Genomic DNA, 25976 nt, shown 5'->3' with positions numbered 1-25976 from the left:
CCTTTGATCACTTATCACCACTTGGTACATTATCTACTTATTTGTTTATTGGCTCTCTCTCTTCCCAGGAGAATGTGAGATTGAGGGCAGGGACTTTGTGTTTTGTTTACTTCTGTGTCTCCAGTGCCTGATTTATTGTTGGTACTTGTGCATCAAGGGCAAATGGCCAAGCAGCACATGCACCAGGCCTGCTGGAATAGTGTTTATGGGGAAAACTCATAGAGATAGGAGCAATAACAGGCCCCCTGTTGCTCATTGCATTACAGGACATTTGCACAGAGATCTAGCAAGTACAGATGTTAGGCTCCAGGAGAGGGCCCCTGACCCTTAGGCTATGGCCCTTTTAAGCTGCATGATTACATAAGCATCATCCTCTTTCCTGGATACAAAGGCATCATAAGGTAGCAGAACTTTGGCTCTAGTTCTGTCCTGATAGCTTGGTTTTGTTTTTGGGGTAACATCAGCCCTTTCCCTGCTCAGATGAGAGACTGTGATTCTTGCTGTGACAATACATAAATTCACCTAATAAGGCATCAAGGCTGAGAATGCAGGAATCCTACTCTTGGCATCATGAGGGGCTGTGGTCCAAGCCTTGTATGTGACCAGGAACCATTGTCTTAAGCACTGGACCATGGCCAGTAGCCATTAAACTTTGTAGAAAGCCAACTTTTTTTTTCTGGTCAGCTAGCCTTCAGGATAAGAAAATCATTACTTGTCAGCATCTCACAGGTATTTATTGAATGGATGAATACAGCCATGTGTGCATGTACATGTGTGTGTGCTATAAGCATTCCCCAACTTTTGGCCATACTTCATGACTGATTACATAAAATAAGAAGGAGCAATGTTCAAGAAAGGGAGATTTCTGGGGTTCATAATAAGGGTCTCTTGTAGCCCCATTTAATATGCTGGAAGGGGCTAGGGTATAAAATTAACCTTGTAGGCAAATATAGCAAAAGTTTTTTATGCCAATGTAAAGGACTAGTTTCTCTAATATAAAAACTATTGATATCCTCAAATTATAATTGCCCAAAGTATGAATAACGAAAGGAATACTTGCCACAGAGAAAAAATAAAATGTCATTTATCTTTGCTTAAAAAATAACATTCTAAATAATATTATAGAATTAACATAATAGTTGAAATAAAATTTTATTTTTAGTATGTCATGATTTAAATAATTTGGAGGACTAACTAGATCTAGAAATCTAATTATAATTTGTCATTTTTTTCTCTACAGGAAAGCATTTTTGAGTACTATAATCCTTACATTAATATTAACTTGTTTACAATTCAGACATTGGTTCTTTAGGTAATCTATATTTTCTCCAGTGAATTATCTTTTTCATTATTGTTCACGTTTAAAAGTTGTCATGGAGATGCAATGGAGTAACAAATCCAAAGAGAAGGAAGATAAAAACATATACATTACAATGTTATCTTAATATTTTCATCTTGTTGGTTAATTTTATGTCAACTTGTCTGGGTTGAGAGATGCCCAAATAGACAGTTGGTAAAACATTATTTCCAGGCGTGTCTGTGAGGGTGTTTTTATAAGAGATTAGCATTTAAATAATTAGAATGGGTAAAGAAGATCCACCCCCACCAATGTGACCAGACATCATCCAAGGCATTGAGGGCCTGAATAGAACAAAACATAGAAGAAGCGTGAATTTTCTTTCTCTTCTTGAGCTGGTACATTCATTTTATCCTGCTCTTGGACACTGGAACTTCTGATTCTTGGACCTTTGAACTCCAAATGTGCCCCCTGCTCCTGTCACCCAGAAGTGGGATTTACACCATTGACTCTCCTGGATCTCAGGTCTTCAGGCTTGGACTGAATTGTACTACCAGCTTTCCTGAGTTCTATGGCTTTCAGATGGTATATCGTGGGACTTCTTTGCCTCCATAATTGCATTAGTCAATTTCCATAATAAACCTCTTTCTAATATATATATTTATATATATACACACACAAACACATATATATTATAATATATGTATGTATGTGTATTTGTATATATATATCTATCTCCTATTGGTTCTCTTTATCTGAAGGACCCTAATACACCATCATAAGAAGCCTTATCACTTTCTCATCAACCCCTTTGCACCCCAGTAATTTCACTTGTTTCCTTTGCACCCCTGTAATTTCTCTTGTTTCACTGGGTAAACTGATCACTCAGAGCTGTCGACTACTCCTTAATTATCAAGGTCAATGATTTGCCTTTAGACCTCATCTTTTCCAGCTTCCCATAGCATTCCATAGGCCACCTCCTCTTTTCTTCAGACTCTCACATCCTGTTGTCTCTAACAAAGCACTGTTTTGATTCTCTTTCCAATCACTTTCCATTCTCTTTGTTTGCTTCCCTTGTCAACTAACAAAGGAGTTTCCCAAAATTCAAAATATGAGCCTCTCACTTGACCCTTTCCCTGTTTTGCGTTCCATAAGCACCATCACTAACATCGAACATGCAAATCTCTTTCTTTCTTTAGGCTTCATTTTTATTCTGTGCTCCAGAATCTGTCATTCTGAAATGTTCAAAGACTGTTAAACATCTTTCATTTGTACTCTGTGTCCAAAATTAATTATTAATTCTCCCATTCCTAAACCTTTCAAGCTGAATTTCCTTTCTTTGTAGAGTGAAACGTAGGTAATCATTTTTGGCTTATTCACTTCCTATACTGATTCTACAGTTACTTGCCAAGAATTGTGGATTTTATATTCCAAATATTTTGTAAACCAAAGTCCTAGTGCTTCCTCAATTACATTTCTAGTTGGAAGTCTTTTACAATAGGGCTATTGAGGTCTGCTGGCCTCTTGTTTTTTCCATGTCTTATGTTAATTCTTTACCCAGGTGTTCATGGTATGTTACAATACGAGACCCAATCTACCTTTCCAAGCTGTTTCTCCTCCCTTTCTTGCTTATTCCCTGCACCACCCTAACTGGAAAGCTGCTTAATCATCTCTACTTTCATGTGATTTTTTTCACTCTCTCCTCTCTGAAACCGTAATTGCTCTTCCTGTTCCTCCTCAGATGCCATCTTTTGCATGGTCTTTCTTTTTCTTCTCAGTCGGATGTGATTTCTTGTGCCTTGAAGCCCCAAAGCACTTTATATGTATTCTTTTCATGGAGCTTTCTTTTTCCATGTTCTCTTTGAGTTACGTGTATATTTACCTTTTTTATTTCACTATATGTGTTAATGTAAGTGTTGTTTACTGAATCCCTATTAGGTGCAAGGTACTGGACTTGGCCTGGGCATTCTACTATGAATAAGACAGACATAGTTCCTGTCTTCCTATAACTTAGCATTTTAGCTGTAATGTTAATCTCTGAAATCGTCCCCTATAGTACGATTTCTCAACCTCAGCACTATTGACATTGGGGCTGAGTAGTTCCTTGTTGCTGCAGGGAGGAGTCCTGCGCGTTGTAGAATGCTTAGTAGAGTCACTGGCCCCTACCCACTAGATGCCAATAGCGCCTTCTTCCCAACTGTGAAAACAAAATGTGTTTTCAGACATTGTCAAATGACCCCTGAAAGAAAAGCCACCCCTCCTTGAGACCCACTGCTCTACAGTGTCTATCACAATTCTTTTTATATAGAATCTCAATGAATGTTGGCTGAATTAAGTCAAAATAATACTTTTTGTCTTCCCTCTAGGCACAGTGTTAGGCACTGTAATGGCAAGGACCATAAACTAAGGATGGATTTGAGAGATATTTTTGGGTTTCTCTTCTACTTACTAAGGTTTTGAACTGTAGCTTGTACAGTGCCTCATTCAGAGACATGAGGAATAAATAAATGAACACACACAAGGCATTATGATATTATGTGGGACAAAATGCAAAGTAATCATTCAAAACGTGTTCACAGTAAGTAACTTGGGAAGTGAAGTTCCTTTTTTGCCATCTTACATTGAGAACCTTGCAGACTGAGAGACACATGTATGTAGCACCAGATCAGCACCACACATTAATTGGGCACAGATTAAACATATAAACTTGAATGAGTTTTGGAGAAAAATGAGCAGAGATAGTAACATGATTTAGATCTGTGTCCTGGCTCAAATCTCATGTTGAATAGTAATCTCCAATGTTGAAGGTGGGGGCCTGGTGGGAGGTGATTGGATCATGGGGGTGGATTTTCCCCTCGGTGCTGTGTCACAATAGTGAGTGAGTTTTTATGAGATCTGGTTGTTTAAAAGTCTGTAGCACCTGCCCCCTCTCCTTTCTCCTGCTCTGGCCATATGAGGTGCTTGCTCTCCCTTTGTCTTCCATCATCATTGAAAGTTTCCTAAGGCCTTCCCATCAGCTGAGCAGATGCCTACATCATGCTTCCTGTACAGCCTTTGGAACCATGAGCTAACGAAACCTCTTTTCTTTATAAATTATCCAGTCTCAGGTTTTTTTTTTTTTATGGAAATGTGAGAATGGAACTAATACAGATAATTATGGCTTATTTGGAAAATATTTTTTGGAGGAAGTGAGTTTTTAGTAGATTTCAGACATTAAGTATTACACAAAAATGGAAAGGAGCACATGCAATCCTGAGTGCTTAGGTAGCTTTCTGAAAAGCTTCAGGAGAGTAGAGGTGCTCAGTAACAGCATCATTGTCTACCCTAAGCTCTGTGTTGGCTTCGTTGTTAATTATCCAGTCACCAAATAACCCAACTATGGATTTGTCATTTACAAGTAAGGTACTTTGCTCACTGTGCCCATATGTCTTTAGATGAGCAAAATTGGCACTGAGAGTATTTCACTAAGCTAATACTTGGAGAAATTTGTGGAAAATTGAACAAATAGAAATGTCATATTCTATATAGAATACACAGGTTTACAAAGTACTTTTACTTGTATAATCTTTTTTATTTCTCACAATAGCTCTGTAAGAAACACATTTTCATTTAAGACAAAATTTCCTTTGAATTTTTATTTAGAAAAAATATATATAGGTATTTATTTATTTGGCATGCATTTGTCTATACACATTGCTGTTTTCCTAAATGGAATCTCCATTATTTGGCTAATGCAAATCATTTTTACTTTAGCACTAAGTTTTAGAATGAGATTAGGACAAAATAATGAAGACCCAAAGTTTAACCAACTTTAGTACCAATTACTATTTAACTTTTGTTAAGTCATTTTTCTTTATCCTATGCAATTATCTCTTCCTTTGAATGCTTAGAATTGGTCATACATACGTAAGAATTTAGTAAATTGAAAAGCACATTTTTGTTTCTTTGCTTTCACTGGGTTGAGAATCTAATAAAACCTATTCTATTAGGGAGGGCCCAGATGTCTGCTATGTGGCCCTCAGTCTTCCAAAGACATGTTTTAGAATAAATGACTTAGAAAAGATTGGCTCTAGAAGTGGAAACTATACTTCTAAATGTCAATGTAAAATGCTTCTAAGATGAATAGATTTCATTACTGGGCTAATTTTGATGTCATCTTCGAGTTTGCCATTTTAGCTATATCTCACTAGATTTATTTAAAAGATGTTATAGAAACATCATGAAACTTTATGAAAATTATTTATGGGAGAATAGCTTTCATAAGAACTTTGTATTTGGCCAGATTTCTCAGAGTATGTATTTCTACTGTTTTCCATCTTATATATCATATCTACATTGTCCTGTTTGCATAGTATATGTTAAAAAGAACTAATAGTTTACAAAAATATTTAAAAGTCTTCTAGGGCCAATCACATTGTTTTCTTATAGTTTTGATTCAGTAATATGTATTTATGATCCATATATTTAGAATGCTTACATAAATTCACATCAACATTTTGGACAAAATAATACAAACAATAGTTCTGTTTGTGTATGAAGCAGAAAGTAGGCTGCCGAAGTAGGCATGCTGAAAGTTGACATGTTTGTACTTGACTTTTCTGCCCTGAAACAGAGCCTTGAAATCCTGGATAACACAAAAAATCATACAATTTGCTTTGGATGTTTGATTATGGGAATATTGTTTCTGTACACTGAGAGAGTGACGCTTTCTTTTTTTTTGTTATTTAGTTTTTATTTCATAATCATAAACTTTGCAATCCATGTTGGCATGGAAGGGGACAAGGAAAACATGGAACCCAAAGGGAACTGCAGCAAGGGCACAGAAATTCTAGGCTACTGGGAGCAAATGGGGTGGAGTTGTGCTTTCCCGAGCTACAGAAGGGATGGTCTGGTGGTTAAGATAAAACACAAGTTAAACTTAGTAGAGTTGTTCACACTCAGCAATGGTGACCTTCTTGCTGGTCTTGCCATTCCTGGACCCAAAGCACTCCATGACCTCCACAATATTCATGCCTTCTTTCACCTTGCCAAAGACCACATGCTTGTATCCAACCATTCAGTCTTGGCAGTGTGAAAAACTGGGAATTGTTTGTGTTGGATCCAGCATTTGCCATGGACAAAATGCCAGGACATGTATGGCTCAGGATGAAGTTCTCATCATCAAATTTGTTCCCATAGATGGACTTGCCACCAGTGCCATTGTGGCGTGTGAAGTTACCACCCTGACACATACATCCTGGAATAATTCTGTGAAAGCAGGAAACTTCATAACCAAATCCTCTCTGTCCAGTGCTCAGAGCACGAAAAGTTTCTGCTGTCTTTGAAAACTTGTCTGCAAACAGCTCAAAGCAGGTGCGGCCCAAGGGCTCGTCGTCGATGGTGATGTGGAAGAATACAGTGGGGTTGACCATGGCTGACAGTATGGGGCTCCTGGTGGCAGCAGCGGTGTCTGCAAAGCCAAGAGTGACATTTTCAATTGTGTTTTGGGTTTGTAAATGTAGAAACAATGTCCGTTACATGGTGTGCTTGTTGTTATTTAGTAGTAGAGCCAATTAAATAGGTTTTGTTTTTCGTCTGGAGATAGTACGATAACCAGGGCTAGACAAAATTTTGACTTGAAAAAGAAACACCTGATGAGAAGGAAGAGGGCGCCATGGCTCAGGAACAAGTCCCTTCCTGTGCACGAGTCTATTTTTAGTGAGTGGATGGCATCCTTGGGGGTTGCAAAAGAAACAATGGAAGGAAGGGAGTAAGAGTAGGGGAGGAGCAGAAGGGAGTACTGAATTGAATTCCCATTCATATCTCCACAGTCGAATTCCCAAACAGTGGAGGACAATTGCCCTGATATAATTAAAACTTTGGAATTAAAAATATTTGTTTAAAATGTTGTAAACCAGTGGTTCTCAACTGGGAGCAATTTTGCCTAAGTCTGAAGGCATTTTTCGTTGTCACAATGAGGGGAGGTGCTGCTGGCACCTAGAGGTTAGAGGCAAGGGATGCTGCTAGACATCCAGTGACACACAGGACACTTCCCTCTACAAAGAACTATCCAGGCCAAAATGTCAGTAGTGCCCTCTTGAAATTAGCCATAGGTCATATTTTTAGCAGGCACTATGGGTATGACTATTGCTCTGTTCAATGCACATTGACATAAGAAGTGATTACAGTAGATCATTTTTCTCTTGTCATGTTTTTCTCCCCTGTCTTCTTCCTGTAATGAGAGGCAGCCTGTGAGGGGAAAAGGCATCCACAAGCTTTGGAGCTGCTGGCTCTGTCATGTGATGATCAACAGGAACCTATTTCATGGGTAGGTGTGAAGATTAAATGTGATTATAGATATTAGGGGTACAGAGTAAGCACAAGTATTAGATATCATTTCACCAGTAGAGGAACATTGGAAAAGTTAGCCTCCATTTTTCATGGAATAAAATGAAGACAGTGATAGCTTGTAGAGTTACAGTAAATATTAAATATTAAGTGCTTAGCCAATTGTCTGGCACAAATAGGCCCTCAATGCATAGTAGTTGCTATTGCTATTTATCTTGACTATTCACTTCCAAAAATATATCTATGACCATGGTCAAAGGAAGATATCACTGCAAGCAGTGTAGGGAATAAGAGAACATATAAAGTCAGTGAAACTGTGTAGCTTTGAATAACTTGGACTTCAGTTTCCCAATTGAGCCAGTCTGTAGTTCTTATAAGTGTTGTGCGAAATAGTAAATATGAAGCACAAATGCAGCATTTGGGAAATGTTAGTTTCCCTTTCTGCCAAGCCAAAGGGCCTTCATTTGTAGTTTCTGAACTAGAATATTGACTTAGCCTAGCATCCCTTGAAAGCAGAGCCTGAGATAAAAGGCTTGTGTGTGAATTTCTTGAAATGTGACTCCAGGGAGCAGAAGTGAGGAAGAGGGAAAAAGGGGGAGCTGGAAGAGAAGGTCTTAGGGAGACGTCACTGTCCAGATGACGGCTTGGATTTTCCAGGAGGCTTAGGAAAGGAGTCTCAGAAATGTCTTCCCAGGGAAAAAACAAGGAGCGAGCAGTCCTCCATCAGCCCTTGTTCCCACTGACCAAGAGTGAGCCTAGTAGTTCTGGGTACACATGTGTGAATGCCAAGTGGGTTCTCTTGGTCATGTCATGATGTGGCATCAGGCAAGTCCCATTTAGGAAGGAAGAATTCCATGCTATATGCCTGAGGCAAGGCTCTGTCATATCACATCTGAGCGAAGCTGATCAAAGCTGGGTAAAACTGCTCCCCTGGCAGAGGCTGGAGTAAGAGATGCAGCCAGGTGGGTTTGAAGTGCTGCCCAAGAGGTGTCCAATACAAGGATTTTCAGGTTATCCCCCTGTTATATGTTGTCAAATTCATATGGAAAAAGTTCTGTGAAAATCCTCTGAAGCAATGCACACCATGCAAACAATTATTATTGGAATTAGTAAAAAACAACCGCGAAATATACTTTAGGCAACACAGTTAATATGACAGAGTGCTATTTGTTTCATGTTTCATCTCATGATAATAGTTTAAAAACATTACTTACATTGATGCTCAAGCTTCATATAACTGCCTGATTTGAGTTTTATAATGCATTTTAACTTACAAGTTAATATCATAAATTGTATTTTCATTTGAGGCAATTCCTTGCTCTGTCAGTTTTTTTTTTCTTTCAAGAGACAAAATCTTGCTATATAGCCCAGGCTGGAGTGTAGTGGTGTGATCATAGCTCACTGCAGCCTTGACCTCCTGGGCTCAAGTAGTACTCCCACCTCTGCCTCCTGAGGAGCTGGGACTACAGGTATGTGCCACCACATTCAGCTTTTCTTTTTTTTTTTTTTAATTATTTCTCATACATACAGGGTCTTGCTATGTTGCCCAGGCTGGTCTTGATCTTCTGGCTTCAAGCAATCCTTCCACCTTGGCCTCCCAGAGTGCTGGGATTATAGGTGTGAGACACTGTGTCTGACATTTGTCAGTTGTGAAACAGTTTTTAAGTCAAAGCAATACCATTTTGACTTGTGATGAACACATTCTCTGTTGTTTTAAGGTGCAGTCTTCAATCTACTCCAATCTTGCCTGTGCCCCCATCACTCAATTGAAAATGATAGCTTTTACAAAAGTAATCAATGTCTTCCATGTTACTAAATGCAATGAATGCATCCCAGCCGTCATCTTATCTGGCTTTTTACAACCAGAGAATATTGCTTCTTTTTCCTTCTTGTCTTGGCCATACCTTTTAATTTTCTTTTGCAAGCCAGTACTTCTACACTTAGCCATTAAATGTTGGAATTCCTCAAGATTCAGGCCCTTTTATTTACTTTTATTCCACTTCCTTTTCTAATGATGGATATGCAAATGTATATCCAACTATACACCAGTGGTTCATAAGGATTTTCAATCACTCTTTACTCAGTCTCCACTTAGATATCTCAATGGCACATTCAGATTCAACACATCCAAAACCAAAGTAGTGATATTCTCTACTCGCCAAACCTGGTCCTCTCTGATTGTTTCCTCCCTTTGGAAAATGGCATCACCACATATCTTGCCCTGGCTAAAGATCTGGTGTTATCCTCGACTGCTTCTTTACTTTTATACTTCAATTCATTATCAGATAAGATCAATTTTATTCCCTAATTCTCTTTTATATTTGTGCAATTCTCTTTACCCTGGTTCCAGCTATTACCAACTTTCTCATGTACCTCTCTCCATGTCTACTTCAACCTTCCTCTAATATGTGATGTATTTGCATCCTTTCTGGGCCCCTTCCTGTTCATTCTCCACACTGCTGCCAGAACAACCTTTTCCTTTTTTATAATTTCAACTTTTATTGTAGATTCATGTGCAGGTTTGTTACATGGGCATAATGTGTGACATTGAGGTTTGGACTATGAATGATCCTGTCACCCACATAGTGAGTATAGTACCCAAGGGTTAGTTTTTCAACTCTTGCTCCCTTCCCTCCTCCTGCCCAGTAGTCCCCAGTGTCCATTGTTCCCATCTTTGTGTCCATGAGTACCCAGTGCTTAGCTCCTACCTATTGATGAGAACATGCAGTATTTGATTTTTTGTTCCTGCATTAATTCACTTAGGATAATGGCATCCAGGTGCATCCACGCTACTGCAAAGGACACGATTTTATTCTTTTTTAAAAGCTGTGTAGTATTTTATGATGCATTTGTAAATTTTCTTTATCCAGTCCCCTGTTGTACATGTTCTTTATCTGGCCCATAGGTTGATTCCATGTCTTTGCTCTTGTGAATACTGCTGCGATGCATGTGTCTTTTTGGTAGAATGATTTTTTTTCTTTTGGATACATTCCCAGTAATGGAATTGTTGGGTTGAATGGTAGTTCTGTTTTAAGTTCTTTGAGGAATCTCCAAATTGCTCTTTAGTGGTGCTAAACTAATTTTACATTTCCACCAATAGTGTAAAAGTGTTCTTTTTTCTCTGCAGCCTTGCAAGAATCTGTTTGTTTTTTTTTTTTCTTTTTCATAATAGGAGTTCTGACTGGTGTGAGATGGTATCTCATTGTGGTTTTGATTTGCATTTCTCTGAAGATTAGTGATATTGAGGCTTTTTCCATGTTTGTGGGCTGGTGGGCCGTCTGTATGTCTTCTTTTGAGAAGAGTCTCTTCATGACTTTTGCCCACTTTTTAATAGGTTTACTTGTTTTTGCTTGTTGAATTGAGTTTTTTATAGTTGCCGAATATCAAACCTTTGTCAGATGCATAGTTGGAAATATTTTCTTCCATTCTGTAGGTTGTCTGTTTACTCTGTTGATATTTTACTTTTATGCGCAGAAGCTCTTTCATTTAACTAGGTCCTAATTGTCAATTTTTGTTTTTGTTGCATTTTTTTTTTTTTTTTTGAGACAAGGTCTTGCTTTGTCACTCAGGCTGGAATGCAGTGGTGTAATCATAGCTCACTGCAACCTTGACCTCCTGGGCTCAGGCAACCCTCCTACCTCAGCCTCCCAAGGAGCTGGGACAACAATCATGCACTACCACACCAGCTAATTAAAAAAAAATTGTGTAGAGATGTGGTCTCACTATGTTGCCCAGGCTGGTATCAAACTCTTGGACTCAAAAGACCCTCTTGCTTTGGCCTCCCAAAGTGCTGGGATTACAGACATGAGCCACCATACCCAGCCTGCAATTGCTTTTGAAGACTTAGTCATGAATTCTTTCCCAAGGCTGATGTGTTTCCTAGGTTTTCTTCTATTATAGTTTGAGGTCTTATATTTAAATCTTCAATCCATCTTGAGTTAATTTTTATCTATGATCAAAGATAGGGGTCCAGTTCCATTCTTCTGCATATGGCTAGCCAGCTATCCCAGCACCATTTATTGAATAAGAGTCCTTTCCCCATTGCTTGTATTTGTTGACTTTGTTGAAGCTTGGTTGGCTGTAGGTGTAGGGCTTTATTTCTGGGTTGTCTACTTGGCTCCATTGGTCTATGTGTTGGCTTTTTTACAAGTATCATTGCTGTTTTGGTTACTGTAGCCCTATAGCATAGTTTGAAGTAGGGAAATGTTACACCTCTGGCTTTGTTCTTTTTGCTTAATATTGCTTTGGCTATTTGGGCTTTTTTTGGTTTCATATGAACTTTAGAATAGTTTCTTTTCCTAGTTCTGTGAAAAATGATATTGGTAGTTATAATGATATTGGTAGATAGAAATAGCATTGAATTTGTGGATTGCTTTGGGTGATACGGCCATTTTAATGATATTAACTCTTTCAGTCCTTGAGCATGGAATGTTTTTCCATTTGTGTCATCTTTGATTTCTTTCATCAGTGTTTTATAGTTCTCCTTGTAGAGGTCTTCACCTCCTTAGTTAGATGTATTTCTAGGTATTTTATTTTTTGCGTGGCTACTATAAATGGGATTGCATTCTTAATTTGACTCTTGGCTTGAATGTTATTGGTGTATAGAAATGCTACTTATTTCTGTACATTGCTTTTGTATCCTATAACTTTATTGGAGTCTTTTATGAGTTCCAGGAGCTGTTTGGCAGAGTCTTTAGGGTTTCCTAGGTGTAGATTAATATTGTGCATGAAGAGAGATAGTTTGACTTCTTCTTTTCCTATTTGCATGCCTTTTATTTCTTTCTCTTGCCTGATTCCTCTGGCAAGGACTTCTAGTTCAGTGTTGAATAAGAATGATGACAGTGGCATCCTTGTTTTGTTCCAGTTCTCAATGGGAATGCTTCCAACTTTTGCTCATTTGGTATGATGTTGGCTGCGGGTTTGTCATAGATGGCTTCTATTACTTTGAGGTATGTTCCTTCAGTACCTAGCTTATTGAAGGTTTTATCATGAAGAGATGTTGAATTTAATCAAAGGCTTGTTTTGATGATCTATCAAGATGATTATATGGTTTTTGTTTTTAATTCTGTTTATGTGATGAATCACATTTATTTTTTTGTGTATGTTGAACCAACCTTGGATGCTAGGAATGAAGCCTACTTGATTGTAGTGAATTAACTTTTTCATGTGCCACTGGATTCTGTTTGCTCGTATCTTACTGAGGATTTTTGCATCTATGCTCATCAGGGACATTGGCCTGTAGTTTTCTTTGTTTGTTGTGTCTTGGCCAGGTTTTGGTACAGGGTGATGCTGGCTTGGTAGAATGAGTTAGGAATGTGTACTTTCTCCTTGATGTTTTTGAATAATTTCTGTAGAATTGGTACCAGCTCTTCTTTGCACATGTGGTAGAATTTGGCTATGAATCTGTCTTGTCTGGGGCTGGTTTTGGTTGATAGATTTTTATTATTGATTTAATTTTGGAACTTGATATTGGTCTGTTCAGGGTTTCAATTTCTTCCTGATTCCATCTTGAGAGGTTGCATGCATCCAGGAATTTATTCATTTCCTCTAGATTTTCTAGTTTGTGGGTATAGAGAAGTTCATAATCTCAGAAATATCTGAGAGTCTTCCGTATTTCCGTAGGGTTGGTTATAATGCCACCTTTGTTGCTTCTGATTGTGCATATTTGGAACTTTTACTTTTTTTTTCTTTGTTAATCTAACTAGTGGTCTATCAATCCAGTTTATCCTTTTAAATAATCAACTTTCGGTTTTATTGATCTTAAGTGTGGATTTTGGGATCTCAATTTCACTCAGTTCTGCTTTGATTTTAGTTATTTCTTTGCTTTTGCTAGCTTTGGGGTTTGTTCTTGTTTTCCTAGTTCATGAAGGTGTGATGTTAAATTGTTGATTGGAGATCTTTTTAACTTTTTGAATTAGGTATTTAGTGCTATAAATTTTCCTCTTGACACTGCTCCTGCAGCATCCCAGAGATTTTGGTTTTTTGTCTCTGTTTTCATTTACTTCAAAGAATTTTTTATTTCTGTGTTAATTTCATTTTTGTTTTTGCTGAGACAGGGTCTCACTCTGTCACCCAGGCTGGAGTGCAGTGGCACAATCATGGCACACTCACTGCAGCCTTGATTTCTCAAGTTGAAGCAAGCCTCCTATCTCTTAGCTCTCTATGGAACTGGGAATACAGGCATGCACCAACATGCTTGGCTAATTTTTGTATTTTTTTTGTAGAGATAGGATTTTGCCATATTGCCCAGCTGATCTCAAACTCCTGAGCTCAAGTGATCTATTTGCCTTGGCCTCCCAAAGTGCTGGGATTACAGGCATGAGCCACCATACCCTGTCAATTGGGTTATTTACCCAAAAGTCATTCAGGACCCAGATGTTTAATTTCTATGTAATTGTGTGGTTTTGGGAGATCTTTGTGGCATTAATTTCTATTTTTATTCTACTGTGGCCTGAGAGGATGGTTGGTAATGATTTAAGTTTTTTTGAATTATTGAGAATTGCTTTATGGCCAAACATGTGTTCGATCTTGGAGTATGTTCTGGTGGCAAATAAGAAGAGTGTGTATTCTCTGGTTGATGGGTGGATGTTCTATAGGTATCTATTAGGTTCAATTGTTAAGTGTCAAATTTAAATCCAGTGTCAAATTTAGGTCCAGTGTTTATTTAGGAAAGTTAAGTCTTCTTGTTGAATTGAACTGTTTATCATTATGCAATGTCCTTCTTTGCAATCTCTTGAAGACAGTAGATGGATGAGTCTTTTTCTTTTTTAATCAAACTTGCATTTTTATGCCTTTTAAGTGGTAGATTTAGACTGTTTACATGCAAGTTTAATATTGATATGTGAGATTTTAATCCTATCATGAAGTTTTTTAGATAGTTGCTTTGTAGTTTCTGTTTCGTGGTTGCTTTATGGGGTCTGTGGGCTTGTACTTGAATGTGTTGTTTTTGTGATAGCAAGTATCATTCTTTTGTTTCCTTGTTTAGAACTCCCATAGAAATCTCTTGTAAGGCTATTCTAATGGTAATAAATTTCTAATGGTAATAAAAATAAGCACTTGCTTATCTGGAAAATATTTTATTTCTCTATCTCTTATGAAGCTTAATTTGGTGGGATGTGAAATTCTTGGTTGGAATTTCTTTTCTTTAACAATGCTGAAAATAAACGCTTAATCTCTCCTGGCTTGTAAGGTTTCTGCTGAGAAGTCCACCATTAGCTTGATACAGTCCTCTTTATTTGGAATCTGACCTTTTTCTCTAGCTACCTTTAAGTTTTTTTTTGGCTTTGACCTTAGACAGTCCGGTGAATATAAGCCTTGGTGATGTTCATTTTCTATAGTGTCTCACAGATGTTGTCTGGATTTCTTATATCTGGATATCTACCTTCCTTGCAAGATTAGGGATTTTAAAAAAAATTTTCCCTCAACTATTATTTTCCAGGTTGTTACATTTTTCCTCTTCTCTCTCAGAAATGCCAACAATTCATTGGTTTAGTTGTTTTACATAATCTTGTAATTCACAAAGGCTTTGTTTATTTTTTAAATTATTTTTTCTTTTTTTGTCTGTTTGAGTTTATTTAAAAGAATGGTCTTCAAGCTCTGAATTTTTTTCTTCTGCTTAGTCCAGTCTATTGATAAAGCTTTCAATTGCATTTTGAAATTATTTTTTTGTTCTTTCTACCTGTGCATGTCAAGGAATGTATTTTGAAATTCTTTAGCTTTTAAATTCCAGATCTGATTGATTTTTAAGATGTTTATCTCTTTCTTCATTTCCTAAATTATTTTAGAAGTTTCTTTTTATTGATTTTCAACCTTGTCTTGTATCTCATTAAGCTTCCTTGCAGTCTATGCTTTGAATTCTTTATCTACCATTTCTGATTTTCCATTTTGGTTAGGGACTATTGCTGGAGAGCTAGTGTGATCCTTTGGTGGTGTCACTACAATCAGATTTTTCATGGTGCCAGCATTTTGCACTGATTTCTTCTCATCTGGAGATGTTGGCACTTGTAACTTTTTGTAATTATTTTTGTGCGGGTAGGATTTTTCTTTCATTCTTTCCTTATAAAATTGCTGTGTTTTTTTCTTTTCCCTTTTCTTTCCTCACTCTCTAAGGGGTGTGATTATAGAGAATGTTAGGTAGGGTTTTTAGGCTTTGCTTCTATACCCCTATGCACTTCTTTTGGCAGGTTTTAAAAAATATTGGGCTCTGTGGTTCAAATTGCAAGCCAGTAGATGACATGTATGGGTAAGATTCATCTGTGGCCAATGTAGCCAGGTGTATATTTGACCCTCGTTAACTGGGAAAAACTCTCTGTTGCCTCAGACAATGCACTGATCTGTAGAGTGCATAGTGGTCTGAGCTCCCTGCTAAGCTCAGTGGAGGCAGGAGGCAAGATGGGTGTGGCCAGACCAGGCAGGCCCACCTATAGTTTCCCTGATGGCAGGCATAAGCACCAGTGCTGAGGAAGAATCTAGTGGGTGGCCACCAAGTGCCCAGATGTATGCTTAGGCATGGTATTTGGAAACCTCCTTGGCTCCAAGTCCTCTGCATGGGTAGGGGTGGCAGCCTAAACTCCTAATCCAGGAGAGTGGGTGCTCTAGGTGCCTGAAGATCAGCCTGGACATGGAATATAGAGGCCCCACTGTACCACAATCTCTGCACAGGAATGGTGGGACAGCTCAGATTGGTAATCCTGGTGAATAGGTGCTCTGACTGCCTGGAGATCTGCTTGGGCAGGAGGTGGAGGGGGTCTCACTTCACCAAAATTCTTGCATGAGAGGGTTGGGCTGGCTCAGGCTGCTGATTCAGGTGAGTAGGTGATTTGAATGCTTGGCTATTTTCCCTTGCATGGAATAAAGAGTCCTGCTTTGCCAGAATCTCTGCATAGAAAGGGTAGGTTGGCTTACACTGCTGTTCCAGGCAAGTAGGAGCTCTGAATGCCTGGAGATCTGCCTGGCTGTGAAGCAGAGTAGGCCTGGCTGCTCCAGAACTCTGGATAGGTAGGGTGGGGCAGCTCAGGCTGCCAATGTAGGTGAGCAGATGTTATGAATGTCTGGAATTCTGACTGGGGGTGAAGTAGAGAGGATCTGTTGCACCACAATATTAGGGGAGCAGGCTGGGGCATCCAGCAATGGCACATGTAGACCAGTTTCAGGTCACCAAACTGGCCCTGGCTGCAAGTCTCACCACCCAGGAGAAACTGCAGCTGTAGTAGCTCTCCTCCTGCTCCAGGCCTGTGATAGAGCACAATTCCAGTGCCTACTACTGAAGTGCTTTCCACAGTTCTGGCTATGGAGGCCCCTACCTAACTCCATCACAACCACTCCAACCTCTGGCCTGAGACAAAAAATGCCTGCCCAGGCATGCTGCTGGGTTGCCAAAGAATGGCTGACTTTGTATGTACCTGGAATAAAAATGGTGTCTTGCTTTTGGTCCCGGGTCTCAGAAAATTCCTGCAGCTTTTCCTGGTGTCTTTCCGTCTCGGTGCCTCCAACCTTCTCTCCAAGTTAGCTCCAAGGCTTGAGAGAAGCAAAGGGTTTTCCTTTGGCCTGGGTTGTTCTCCAGTGAAAAGATGAATCACAAAGAAAGGCTCTCAGCCTCTCTTGCCTACTAGGGATTACCTCACTTTTATCATCTGGACGCCATTACAGGAGCTGCTTGCCTGCGTTCTCCTCCCCAGGAACTGGGGTTTCCGTCATGATTCTGGTGGATTCCTGTTTTCCTTATTGAATTAAAGCTCAGAGAGTTAATCTTTATGCACTGTCTTGCTATTTCCAAGTGGCTGAGGCATGTTAAAAGCCAACCCACCATCTTGAAAGAAACAAGACAAGAACAATCTTCAAAACAGTAATCTGATAATGTCACTGGTCTGCTTTGTGGGGTACACTTAGATGTTGTTAAGGAATGCCTGAATATGTTTCCTTGTCAATCTATCTGACCTTTGATCCATAACTTGCTAAACATATGATTTTGTGATGTTATTGTTTCACTAATAGCACTAATTAAGTAAACCAATAGTCTCATTCGTATAAAAACCAAATTTATTAAGATGGAATTTACGTATAATACAATCAAATTTTAAGTTATAGTTTGATGAGACTGAACAAATGACTACACATTTGTAGCTACAACCCTAATCAATACTTAGGACATTTCCGACATAGCAGAAGTCCCCCGCTGTTCCTCGCAGTCGTTGCCCTCTTAGCAACACTTTAGGTAAACACTCTTCTGATTTCTACCATCACACAGAATTATACAAGATGCAGTCTTTAGTGTCTGATTTTTTTCTCTCCATATTCATCTATGAAATGCATCCACATTGTTTGAGTGTATTACCGGATTTACTTTTTATTTCTAAGTAGTATTCCTTTGTATAAAGACACTTAAATATGTTCATTTTTTCATCTGTTGATAGATATTTGGGTTTCCAAATTTGGCTTTTATGAGTCAATATGCTATGGGTATCTTTATCTAAGTAATTCTGTGGATATATATTTTTATTTTTCTTGGATAATTACCTAGTACGATAAGTTCTCACTTAATATTGTTGATAGGTTCAACCTATAACAAAGCTATTTTTTCATTAATGTTATAAGCACATGATGTTAACTTGCTGTACATTGTTTTGTTTAAAGTCACAGTTTCCAAGAATCTGTCATTGATATTAAGTGAGCACTTATTATAAATGATTTGCTGGGACATATATAAATGTATGTTTAATGTCATAGCAGATTGCCAAACTGTTTTATAAAGTGGTTATACCAATTTGACATTTCCACTAAAAGGTATGAAAGTTCCAGTTACTCTACATCTTGTCAATACTTGGTATTTTCAATTTTTGATGAAATCTAATTATCTGTTTTTCTTTCTTTTATGGTTGTCACTTTTTGTCCCCTATCTAAGAAATCTTTGCTTACCCCAGGTCAAAAAGATACTGTTTTTTTTTGTTTGTTTGTTTTTTGTTTTTTAAAAGCTAAGTTTTAGAGTTTCAGTTCTATCTTTAGGTCTATGATTCATTTTGGATTAATTTATATGATCATGTGAGATAAGAATTGAGATGAATTTTTAAAAAATTTTCTCACATGGATGGTTCTAACACCATTTGTTAGAAAAGAACACCTGATCATTTTTTCAATTGAATCATATTGGGTGTCTACAAAAATCAACTGGCCATGTATGTGTGAATCTATTGGTAGACCCTGTATTGTTTTATCAGTTAACCTATATTTATACCAATACCACATTGTCTTGATTACTATAAATTTATAGTAAGCATTGAAATCAGGTACTTTAAGTTTTTTAAAACTGTTCTTATTTTTTGAAATTATTTTGGCTACTCTTGGTAATTTTCATTTCCATGATATTTAAAATGAACTCTCCAATTAAAAAAAAAAAGTCTTCTCAGATTTTATTTGGATTGTGTTGAATCTATGAAATAGTATAGGGAGGAATTATATTTTAATAATATTACCTCTTCCAATTATGAAATATTATATGTTTCAATTTAATTAGCTTTTATCATATTTTTTGGGTGACAGTTTTGTCTTTAAAAAATTTTTAAAATAACAAATTCCCTCTAAGCATTGCTTTTGTTATATCCTACAAATTTTGATACATTGTGTTTTCATTATCATTCAATTGAAAATATTTTCTAATTCCCCTTGTCATTTTTCTTTGGATCCTGTGCTGTTTTGAAGTATATTGTTTGATTTCCATTTTGAGGGGGAAGACTTTTTAGATTCCTATTTTTATAATTTTAAAATTTAACTTTGTTTTTTTCAAGAACATATTCTGTGGTATTTCAACATTTTGAAATTTATTAAGACATTTTAGGGTTCAGCATATATTCTATTTAATAAATATTCCATGTGCACTTGGAAAGAAAGTGAATTCTGAACTTCTTGGGTATTGCTGGGTATTAGGTCAAATTGATTGACAGTATTGTTCAGATTTGTGAATTTATTATTGGTTTAGTTATTCTAATAATTACGGAGAGAGTAATGATAAAATATTTAATCATGATTGTGCATTTGTCTTTTTTCTTTTAGTTTTTTGTAAATATTTGCTCTATATATTTTAGTTTTGTAAATATTTGCTTGTACATTTAGGATTATAACGTCTTTCTGAAGAATTGACCCTTTTTCTAAATTCTGAAATACTGCTACTTGTCTGTGAATATACTTATTGTTTCAAAGTCCACTTTGACATTAATCTAGCCACATCAGCTTGTTGTTTGCATTGTCACTTTCTGTGTTTTAGAACTCTCTGCCTATTTGAATACTTAATACCAAAGTATGTTCCTTGCGTATGGCCTATAGTTAGGTATTGTTGTTTAGCCAACCTGAGTCATTTCCTCCTAATTGGAGAGTTTAATCCATTTACATTGAATATATTTATTGATATACTTCATGTCTGCTCTCTTGCTATGTGTTTTCTATTTGTCCCATCTTCTTCTGGTTCCTCTGTTTCTTTTTTCCTCTCTTTTCTTGGGTCATCATGTGTTTTTTAGCATTCAGTTTTATTTTTATATTGTGTATTGGCATTTTAGCTACTTTATTTTGATTTAATTTATTATTATTTATTAAAAAGTTTTCTTGGCCTTATTAAGGTATAATTTATAAATAAAAATTATATATATTTATGGTCTACAATATGATTTTTTGATACATATACATTGTAAAATGATTATATCAAGTTAATTAATATATCTATCACCTCATATCACCTCACTTTTTTGGTGGTGAGAACATTTAAGAACTAATCTCTTTGTAATTTTCAAGAATCCCAACACATTATTACTAAATATAGCCACTGTGCTGTACAACAGATCTCCAGAATGAATTCATCCTAGCTAATTGAAACTTCATACCCTTTAACCAACATCTCCTATTCTGTGCTCCTCCCTGTCTCAGATCCTGGCAACCACCATTCTACTTTCTCCTTTAAGAGTTCAACTTTTTAGGATTCTATATATAAGTAAGATCATGCAATATTTGTCTTTCTGGGCCTGCCTTTTTTCACTCATCATAATGTCCCCCAGGTTCATCTATGTTGTGGCAAATGACGGGATTTCCTTCTTTTCTAAGGGTGAATAGTATTCCATTATGTGTGTGTGTGTGTGTGTGTGTGTGTGTGTGTGTGTATGTGTGTGTACATATATAGATACCACATTTTCTTTATTCATTCATCTGTCAGGGAAAATTGATTCCATATCTTGGCTATTGTGAATAATGCTATGATGAATATGGGAGTGCAGTTATCTCTTCAACATATTGATTTCATTCACTTTGGATGTACACCCAGAAGCAAGATTTCCGGATCATATGGTAGTTTTATTTTTAATTTTTTTGAGGAACCTCCATGCTGTTTCCATAATGGCTATACTATTTTTAGCTAAGTTATCAATTGATTGATTGGCAGCTGCTCTAGGAATTGCAGTATGCATACTTCACTTACTGCAGTTTACTTAGAATTAGTAGTGAATCACTTCATGTAAAATGTGAGAACCTTTAACATTATAAATCCTCTTGTGCCTCCTTTATCTTTTGTGCTGTTGTTGCTATATATTTTGCTTTTCATCTGTTTTAAGTCCACATGCCATTATGTTATTATTTTGTTTTATACAGTATGTTACCCTTTAAGAAAATTTTACAAAGAAAAAAAGTAGGTCTTTATGTTTACTCACATACGTAATATATCTTATGCATTCATATAGATCCAAGTTTCCATCTGGTATCATTTTTCTTGAACCTGAAGATTAAAATTGTTTTATATGTTTGTTTGTTTTGCTACTTTTCTAGAGCTTCCTATAATGAAGGCCTACTGCTAAAACATTTTTTCTGGCTTTTTTTTTTTTTTATCAGAAAATGTCTTTATTTTATTCAAATTTTTGAAGACTTTTCACTGGACATAGAATTCTAAATTGATCATTGTTTTATTTGGGCATTTTAAAGATATTCTTCCATTGCTGCTGGCCTCCGTTGATTTTGTTAAGTTAGACATTATTACCATTGCTGTCACCTCATATGTGATATGTTATTTTTCTCTTTATCTTTGTTTTTAAGCAGTTTGATTTTGACATGATTAGCACTGGTTTTCTTTGTATTTTTCTCGCTTGAGGTTAACTGAACTTGGATCTTTGGTTAATTTTTTTGATCAAATTACAAAACCTAGTGGCTTAAAACAATAACACTTATTATCTCAGAATTTCTGCACATTGGGAGTCTGAGGGTGGCTTAGCTTTAGTCCTCTGGCTTTGGTTTCTCATAAGGCAGCACAAATCTCAAGTCTCACCTGGGAAGGATCTGCTTCCTAGCTCACTTGTGTGGTTGTCCGTGGGATTCAGTCCCTGGTACATTGTTGGACTAAGGCTTCAACTCCTTATGGCTGTTGGCCAGAGACTTGCTTGGTTCCTTGCTCTATGGGTTTCTCCACAGAGTATCTCACAACCTAGAAGCATGCTTCATCACAGTAAGCAAGGAAGGGGACAAGAGAGAGTTCAGTAAGAGAGAATGCAAACAAGATGGAAGTCATAGTATTTTGTCACATAGTCACAGAAGTGACATCTCATCTGCAGTAGGCAGAATAATTCTATCCCCCCTTTCTTTTCCCACTCAAGATAACCACATCCTGATCCCCAGGACCTGTGAATATGTTATGTTACATGGCAAGGGGGATTAAAGTTTGCAGATGGAATTAAGGTTGCCTATCAGCTGACTTTAAAATAAAGAGATAATGCTGGATTATCTGGATCAGCCCAATGTAACCACAAGGGTCCTTTAAATGCAAATGAGGGAAGCGGAAGAGTCAGTGTCAGATTGATTATATGTAAGAAGACTTGACTGGCAAAATTGCTGGCTTTGAAAATGGAAGGAGGCCGTGAACCAAGTAATGGAGGCAGCCTCTAGAAACTGGAAGAGGCAAGGACACAGACTGTCCCCAGAGCTATAGATTAGTAACTCTGTTTTAAGATATTTACTAAATCTCTCCCTATGAAAATAACTCTAATCTTAGCTTATACGATTTGGAAAAATAAACTCAGAACCATTGGAATAAAATTAGTCTCAGTGGTTTTAGAATTTACTTAAATGCGACAAGAGCTGTTCACTGGTAAAAGGGTAAACAATTTTTTTTTCAAACTTCTGCTTGAAATGAGTGTGCATATGTGATTTGATCAGGAAACATTTGGAAATTTGGACTAAGGGAATCCATTGTTTTCCAAGTACGTTTAATTGAAATTGTCTTAAAGTAGTTCAACTATAGCATCAAACATAGTAATGAGTGATTAACTTCTTTGTTGTAGTCATTATTTTGTTTAGGAAAAAAGATGATCTTTCAGTACTGGAGCTAAGGGAAATATAGTAAAGTGAAAAGAAACACTAAGGCAGCAGAGATTGAGCATAGAATGGAAAAACTTTATGGCAAAGTAGGAAACCTTTTCTAGCACAAAGTCTAGGCTCTGAGTGATGGGGTTCAAGGGAAGAGAAGTGTGGTAAGTTCTTCACAACAGCCATGAACAGTCTTTATCCCACAGTAGAAGGGAAAATTATCTTTATCCCACAGTAGAAGGGAAAATTATCTGAGTGTTTTGATTGACATGCTATCTGGGCTGGCAGGTTAGGTAAGACCCAGGCTGACTGGAGGTGGTGTGCTGTACATGTGGGAACTGCCTTGGGATTCTAGTGTCCAGTGGCTTCTTCTGTAGATATGAGCTGCCCATTAGGAACAGTCCATTAGGGGCAGCCCATTAGGAGATTATGATGCCAATTAGGTCTGCATCAATATCAGCTGGTTAGTAGGCCGGGTCAGGGTCTGTCAGATAAAGAATGAGTCTGCCACATGTGTGTTTTCATGCAACATGCAGATTTATTTTTCTTTCTTGAACCACTTTATTATCTTGACTGAGAAATAGGTAATTTTGAAAGACAGAACATGCTGAAGAATGTCAGCTAGTATTTTACAAGTTACATCAATGTTAACTAGACAGTGTTAAGGTGAGGGCATATCTATTAGAGTAGGGGAAGTTAAATTCCTGGCTAAATGTTAGTATTCTAGAGTCAGGCCTGTGTAATTGGATGGTATGACAGTAGAAGGCAGTGGGGTAGTCTTGTGCTTTAAGCTGGCACAGAAGACTGCAAGCAACTTTAGACCACCAGGTGATCTAAGTACTCTCCCTCATACAGAGGGGAGTGAGCAGTGCCTTTCCAGGCACAGCCAGACCAAACCTAGACCAAGCTAAGAAAGAGAATCAGTGAATAAGGGAGAAAATATGCTGAGATTTGATAGAAAGAAGAAGGAGTAAGAGCAATAGCGACAGTTTTGTTCCCTATCTCCCAGATGAAGACAAAAAGTGAGACATGGAAGAGGGAAAAGGCAGGCTTAATTCCAGCTCAGAAGGTTATTCTCACAGAAAGCAGTGCTGTCAGCACTTGCACCTCTAGGTAGAGTGAGGGTGCAACTAACATCTTTTGATTTCAGAGTCCCTGGAAGACATTTGTGCCTTCATCAGTGACACTGGAATGGCCCTGTCTAAATGCAAAAGCAGGGGGTCAAGGAACAATGTTTCATTAAGTGTTAATTGAACCTGCAAATTGAAAACCCTTAATAATGCTAGCCTTTAGGGAGAGAGTTAATCTGAGATAACAAAATGCCAGTGATTCATATAAGTTGGAAGCTGTGAGTTCATTTATTTGATGAATAATTATTGAGTACTAGCTATATACCAGGCACAGAAAATCCAGAGTGAACAAATTTAAAAAGCAGAAGAAACTGATGAAAATGGGGCTGGCTGAGATAGCTGACTAGAAGCAGCTAATGTGCACCACTCTCACGGAGAGAAATAGAAGGGGTGAGTAAATACAGCACCTTCAACTTGAAGCAACTTGAAGCATTCAGGTACACACATTAGGATTCATCAAGAAAACAACTCAACCCATGGAGATCAGAGAAAAGCAGGGCAGGAGAACAGTTCACCTGGGAATGACATGGAGCCAGGGGAGCCTCCCCAACCCAGGGAAGCGGTGGGTGAGTGACTGAACAACCTTGGAACCCATGTTTCTCCCATAGATCTTTGCAATCCTTGGGTCAGTAGATCCCCTTCTAGACCCACTCCACCAAGGCTTGCAGTCTGACCTGCAGAGCTACGTGGAGTTTTAGCAGGACAGCTGCCCATGTATACATAGAGCCCCGGAAACTTTAGATGTCAGGCTTCCTGGCAAAAGCAGCTGCAGCTCTAGAAAAGTGGGAGATTAGATCCCTGTGCATACCCCTAGGAAAGAGGCTGAATCTAGTAGGCTGAGCAGCTACAGTTTGCAGGCCCCACTTCCATGGTACCTCACTAGGTAAAAGACCTGCTGGCTTTGAACTCCAGTCAACCACCAGTAGCAGTATTATACCTCCCTGAGATGGAGCTTCCAGAGGGAGGGGCAGGACACTGTCTTTGCTGTTTTACAGGTTTAGCTGTTGTTGCCTTTGGTGCAGCTGCCTTACAAAAAAGTGGCAAACTGGTTTTTAAATGCAGTTCCCTGACCCCACTTCTCTTCACTAAGTGGAATCTCCTGATTGGGGTCACTAGTCACCTTGCTGGTGTTTTTCAGCTGGTAACGGTTCCAAGCCTCCCTTGGATGGAGTTCCCAAGTGGGAGGGATGGGCTGCCATCTTTCCTGTTTCACAGCCTTAGCCATTGTTGCCTTCAGGCTTTAGGGAGTCCAAGGTAACTAAGGAATGGAACAGTCCCCCAGCACAGCACAGCAGCTTACGGAGAAACAGCCAGACTGCTTTTTCACTCAGGTCCTGGATCCCGTTTCTCTTCACTGCATGGAATCTCCAGGCTAATGTCTGAAACCACCCCTGCTGGTGTCTTTGGGCTGGCAGCAGGTTCATACTCCTCTGGGTTGAAACTCCAGAGGGTGAGGCAGGCTGCAGTTTTTGCTGTTTTGCAGGCTTCATTGTCGATCCTGTCAGGTGCTGGAAAATCCAAGGTGACTAGGGACTGGAGTGGACCCCCAGCATACTGCAGCAACCCTATGGCAAATTGACCAGTCTTCTGTTATGTAGATCCCTGATCCCTCATCTCACTGAGTAGGTCCTCCTGGCCTGGGTCTCCAGCCACCCACCTCATATATTTGGCAGAATTTGGCTGTGAATCCGTCTAGTCCTGGGCTTTTTTTGGTTGGTAGGCTATTTATTACTGATTCAATTTCAGAGCTTATTATTGCTCTGTTCAGGGAACCAATTTCTCCCTGATTCAGTCTTGGGAGGGTGTATGTGTCAGGAATTTATCCATCTCTTCTAGGTTTTCTAGTTTGTGTACATGGAGGTGTTTGTAGTGGTCTCTGGTGGTTATATTTCTGTGAG

At 38.1% G+C, this 25976-nt stretch overlaps 1 pseudogene; it reads right to left on the bottom strand.

Annotated features, from left to right (window-relative positions):
- Positions 1-6124: 6124 nt before the first annotated feature.
- Positions 6125-6708, bottom strand: LOC116563395 (annotated as a pseudogene).
- Positions 6709-25976: the final 19268 nt, after the last annotated feature.

The sequence above is a fragment of the Sapajus apella genome, unplaced genomic scaffold, assembly GCF_009761245.1.
Source record: "Sapajus apella isolate SASKATOON/1434 unplaced genomic scaffold, GSC_monkey_1.0 scaffold35, whole genome shotgun sequence".
Classification (NCBI taxonomy): Eukaryota; Metazoa; Chordata; class Mammalia; order Primates; family Cebidae; genus Sapajus; species Sapajus apella.
Note: the sequence above shows the minus strand (reverse complement) of the source record. Positions and strands in the feature narration are given on the sequence as shown.